The following is a 6,000-nucleotide window of genomic DNA, read 5'->3' on the forward strand; positions in this document are numbered from 1 at the left end:
AGATAGAAATCGCTCCAAAGACACAAAATCAAAAAATCAAAAATCATGTTTGTTTTCTTCCTTTTAATATATGTCAGTGGGACACTCTCTGTATAGGTCTGCAGAAGGGTCTCGACCCGAAACGTCTATCCGGAGATGCTGCCTGTCCCGCTGAGTTACTCCAGCATTTTGTGTCTATGTTCTGTACAGGGAACTTCACATCTTAAACACGTTGTGCCCATTGTACATGACATAGTACACAGTGGTGTACAGGGGCCAGGACTGGCGCCATCACACTCTGTATTGGGGGAGCGCCGCGCTATCGGAGGTACAAATTCCGTACAGGCAGCACCTGTAGTCAGGATCAAACCTGGGTCTCTGGAGCTGTAAGGCAGCAACTCTACCGCTGCACCACCTAATCACCCACAGCTGCTGAATGGATCTTCCATAAGCTAGGGTACTGTTCGATTCACCTCTACCCCATTGATGACATTGGACATTGTCTATATAACTGATGCGCTGCAATGATGAGAACTATATTTCGCACTCTGTATAGAAACATAGAAAATAGGTGCAGGAGTAGGCCATTCAACCCTTCGAGCCTGCACCGCCATTCAATATGATCATGGCTGATCATCCAACTCAGTATCCCGTACCTGCCTTCTCTCCATACCCCCTGATCCCTTTAGCCACAAGGGGCACATCTAACTCCCTCTTAAATATAGCCAATGAACTGTGGCCTCAACTGCCTTCTGTGGCAGAGAATTCCACAGATTCACCACTCTCTGTGTGAAAAATGTTTTTCTCATCTCGGTCTTAAAGGATTTCCCCTCTATCCTTCATAGTTGCACCAATGCAACATAGTCGCAACAATGCTACATACTTGCAACAACGCTTCATAGTTGCAACAATGCTTCATAGTTGCAACAATGCAACATAGTTACAACAATGCTACATACTTGCAACAACATTACATTACTTGGAACAATACTAGATATTTGAAATAATGCTACATATTTGGAACAGTGCTACATACCTAGAGTCATGCAGCACAGTAAGAGGCCCTTCGGCCCAACCTCCCCATGCCGACCAAGATACCCAGTCTACGTTAATCCCACCTGCCCATATCCCACTTAACCTTTCCTAGCCATACTGAAATATCTTTTAGATGCTGTTATAGTCCCAGCCTCAACTACCTCCTCTGGCAGCTCGTTCCATATACCCATGTGAAAATCTTACCCCTCAGGTATCTATTCCCCTCCTGATCTTATACAACGCTATAAGATCACCCCTCAGCCTCCTGCGCTCCAAGGAATAAAGTCCAAGCCTGCTCAACCTCTCCCCTAACTCAGACCCTGAAGTCCCGGCAACATCCTCGTAAATCCTCTCTGCGCTCTTTCCAGCTTAATGTAATGTGTTTAAGAAGGAACTGCAGATGCTGGAAAATCGAAGGTACACAAAAATGCTGGAGAAACTCAGTGGGTGCAGCAGCATCTATGGAGCGAAGGAAATAGGCAACGTTTCGGGCCGAAACCCGAAAGGGTTTCGGCCCGAAACGCTTGCCTATTTCCTAAAACGGTTCCTATTCGGCCCGAAACGTTGCCTATTTCCTTCGCTCCATAGATGCTGCTGCACCCAATGAGTTTCACCAGCATTTTTGTGTACCTTCCAGCTTAATATAACATCATCATTGCAGCTACATTGGTGCTACACACTTGCAGCAATGTTACATACTTAGAGCCATAGAGTGATACAGCGTGGAAACAGGCCCTTCGGCCCAACTTGCCCACACCGACCAGCATATCCCAGCTACACTGGTCCCACCTGCCTCCGTTTGGCCCATATCCCTCTAAACCTGTCGTATCCATGCATCTGTCCAACTGTTTCTTAAACAATGCGAAAGGTAGATTGATAATGCTACATATTTGCAGCAATGCTGCACAATTGCAAAAATGCTACACACTTGCAGGTACATTAGAAACATAGAACATAGAAAATAGGTGCAGGAGTAGGCCATTCGGCCCTTCAAGCCTGCACCACCATTCAATATGATCATGGCTGATCATCCAACTCAGTATCCCGTACCTGCCTTCTCTCCGTACCCCCTGATCCCCCTAGCCACAAGGGCCACATCCAACTCCCTCTTAAATATAGCCAATGAACTGTGGCCTCAACTATCCTCTGTGGCAGAGAGTTCCAAAGATTCACCACTCTCTGTGTGAAAAATGTTCTTCTCATCTCGGTCTTAAAGGATTTCCCCCTTATCCTTAAGCTGTGACCCCTTGTCCTGGACTTCCCCAACATCGGGAACAATCTTCCTGCATCTAGCCTGTCCAACCCCTTAAGAATTTTGTAAGTTTCTATAAGATCCCCCCTCAATCTCCTAAATTCTAGCGAGTACAAGCCGAGTCTATCCAGTCCTTCTTCATATGAAAGTCCTGACATCCCAGGAATCAGTTCTACTGCACTCCCTCTATGGCAATAATGTCCTTCCTCAGATTTGGAGACCAAAACTGTACGCAATACTCCAGGTGTGGTATCACCAAGATCCCGTACAACTGCAGTAGAACCTCCCTGCTCCTATACCCAAATTCTTTTGCTATGAAAGCTAAATGCTGCATGCTTGCTGCATATTTGCAACAATGTTACACACTTGCAACAATGGTACACACTTGCAGGTCTTTGTACCACATGATGGACACCGTGAGATCCAGGCTGTGCATTGATATTTTTAGCCCAGGGACACAGCCGTGCCTTCAGCATTCATTCATGACCCAGCGGCATTGCTGCCAACAGCTGCATCCAATACCCATGACTAGTTGGCAGCTATCGCACTGGTCTGCTGAGCAAGCCAAGGATCAGGAGACCATTGAGAGCCCGATCAACACTTGGCACTGTTGCTGGCAGTCGGGGACGACCCATTCAATCTCCCACTCACTCACCTTTAATCAGAGGGTAGTTAATCTGTGGGACTCATTGCCACAGAGGGCTGTGGAGGCCAAGTCAGTGGATATTTTTTAAAGCAAAGATAGACAAATTCTTGTTTAGGAAGGAACTGCAGATGCTGGGAAATCGGAGGTACACAAAAATGCTGGAGAAACTCAGCGGGTGCAGCAGCATCAACGGAGTCATAAACTCAGCTCCATAGATGCTGCTGCACCCGCTGAGTTTCCCCAGCTTTTTTGTGTACCTTAGACGAATTCTTGATTTGAACGGGTGTCAAGGGTTGTGGGGAGAAGGCAGGACAATGGGATCAGCCATGATTGAATGGCGGAGTAGACTCGATCGGCCAAACCGCCTAATTCTGCTCCTATAACTTGTGTGGGAAAGAACTGCAGATGCTGGTTTAAATGGAAGGTAGACACAAAATGCATTCTGTATAACTTGCATCAGACCAATTCTGCTCAGCTATTGAGCCGTAACAAAATAATCACTCACGTTAACCTTTAATAACTTCTGATAACATCCAACCACTAAAACTGCAGGCACAATAACTGTGGCCTCATTAAACGTCAGACAGTCTGTAATGCTACAACCGCATGGTGCCGTCAATTAGTTTAAACCCTGCCTTTTTCCACACTCCAGTGACCAACTTCTGGCAAGTTGGTTTCCAGTCTTGGCAAGGTTAACTTTTTTTTACACGCAAAAATTAATTAAATCAATATCGCAAGAATAATATGTGCAATACAAAACAATATCAAACAAACTCACCACCATAATACAAAACCACCCAATTATCTAAATAAATATTCTTAAATGTCAAACATATTATTAAACAGCTATATCACAATCCTTCGGATGAGGCAGCATCTACGGAGCGAAGGAAATAGGCAACGTTTCGGGTCGAAACCCTTCTTCAGACGAGAAGAAGTTTTGACCCGAAATGTCACCTATTCCTTCGCTCCATAGATGCTGCCTCACCTGCTGAGTTTCTCCAGCATTTTTCGATTTTCCAGCATCTGCAGTTCCTTCTTAAACATATTACAATCCTTGTAAGGCGTTCGACAAGGTTCCACATGGTAGGATGTTCGGGAAGGTTAGATCGCATGGGATCCAAGGAGAGATAGCTGAATGGATAGCAAATTGGCTCCATGGAAGGAAGCAGAGGGTGATGGTGGAAGGTTGCTTCTCAGACTGGATGCCTGTGACTAGTGGTGTGCCTCAGGGTTCGGTGCTGGGCCCGTTACTGTTTGTCATCTACATCAATGATTTGGATGAGAACATACACGGCAAGATTAGCAAGTTTGCTGATGGTACAAAAGTTAGTGGTTTTGCAGATAGTGAAGATGATTGTGAACGATTGCAGCAGGATCTGGATCGATTGGCCAGGTGGGCGGAGGAATTGTTGATCGAATTTAATACAGAGAAGTGTGTGATGTCGCATTGTGGGACATCGAACAAGGGCAGGACCTACACAGTAAATGGTCGGCCTCTGGGTAGTGTTGTAGACTAGAGGGATCTAGGAGAGCAGGTGCATGGTTCCTTGAAGGTCGAGTCGCAGGTAGATAAGGTGGTCAAAAAGGCCGTTGGCACTTTGGCCTTCATCAGTCAGTATTAAGTATAGAAGTTGGGATGACGTTGCAGTTGTATAAGACGTTGGTGAGACTGCATTTAGAGTATTGTGTTCAGCTCTGGGCACCATGTTATAGGAAAGATATTGTCAAGCTTGAAAGGGTTCAGAAAAGATCTACAAAGGATGTTGCCAGGACTAGGGGGTGTGAGCTGCAGGGAGAGGTTGAGTAGGCTGGGACTTTATTCCATGGAGCGCAGGAGGATAAGAAGCCACTCCCTCTTCTCCCCTCTCCCATCGGGCAAAAGGTACAGAAGTGTGAAAACGCACACCTCCACATTCAGGGACAGTTTCTTCCCAGGTGTTATCAGGCAACTGAACCATCCTCCCGCAACCAGGGAGCAGTCCTGAACTACTATCTACCTCTTTGATGACCCTCGGACTATCCTTGATCAGATTTTGCTGGCTTTACCTTGCACTAAACGTTATTCCCTTATCGTGTATCTATTAACTGTAAACAGATCGAATGTGATCATGTTTTCAGAAGGAACTGCAGATGCTGGAAAATAGAAGGTAGACAAAAATGCTGGAGGAACTCAGCGGGAAAGGCAGCATCGATGGAGCGAAGGAAATAGGCGACGTTTCTGGTCGAGACCCTTCTTCAGACTGGTGACTGTCATCATGTGTTGTCTTTCTGCTGACTGGATAGCACGCACCAAAAGCTTTTCACTGTACCTTGGTACGCTCGACAATAAACTAAACTGAACTAGTTCTTTGCAGACTATCTACTCTACTCTTCAAATTGCTGTCTGAGTCTCTCCTGAAGCAGACAGCCGGTCACAGCAGGAGACACAAGGAGACCGGTAGCTATAAACGGAGTGGGAAGATTTACTGGGGGATTTCCACCATGTGCCTGCACAATGCTCTGTTCCCCAGGGAGTCGAAGGTCATTTTTATTTGACCTTCCTCTATATTTGTGGGGGGGCACGGTGGCTCAGCGGTAGATGTGCTGCCTCACAGCGCCAGAGACCCGGGTTCGATCCTGGCCACGGGTGCTGTCTGTACTGAGTTTGTGCTTCTCCCCGTGACCTGCATGGGTTTTCATCCCACGTTCCAAAGACGTGCAGGTTTGTAAGTTAATTGGCTTGGTCTGAATGTAAATTGTCCCTAGTGTGTGTAGGATAGTGTTGTGTACGTTGGTCGGCATGGACTCGGTGGGCCGAAGGGCCTGTTTCTGTGCTGTATGTATAAACAAAATGAAACTAAACTAAACTAATAGTAATGCAACGTTAACGAGCAAGGCTTTACAAAGTCTGAAGAAGGGTTTCGGCCCGAAACGTTACCTATTTCCTTCGCTCCATAGATGCTGCTGCACCCGCTGAGTTTCTCCAGCATTTTTGTCTACCTACGGCTTTACAAAAGCAGGTTCTGAAAACTCTAGAGCAGTGGTTCCCAACTTTTTTTAGCTGATGGCCCCCTTGGGATCTTTTAATTTTTCTGTGCCCCCCCCT

The sequence above is a fragment of the Amblyraja radiata genome, chromosome 41 (assembly GCF_010909765.2).
Source record: "Amblyraja radiata isolate CabotCenter1 chromosome 41, sAmbRad1.1.pri, whole genome shotgun sequence".
Lineage (NCBI taxonomy): Eukaryota > Metazoa > Chordata > Chondrichthyes > Rajiformes > Rajidae > Amblyraja > Amblyraja radiata.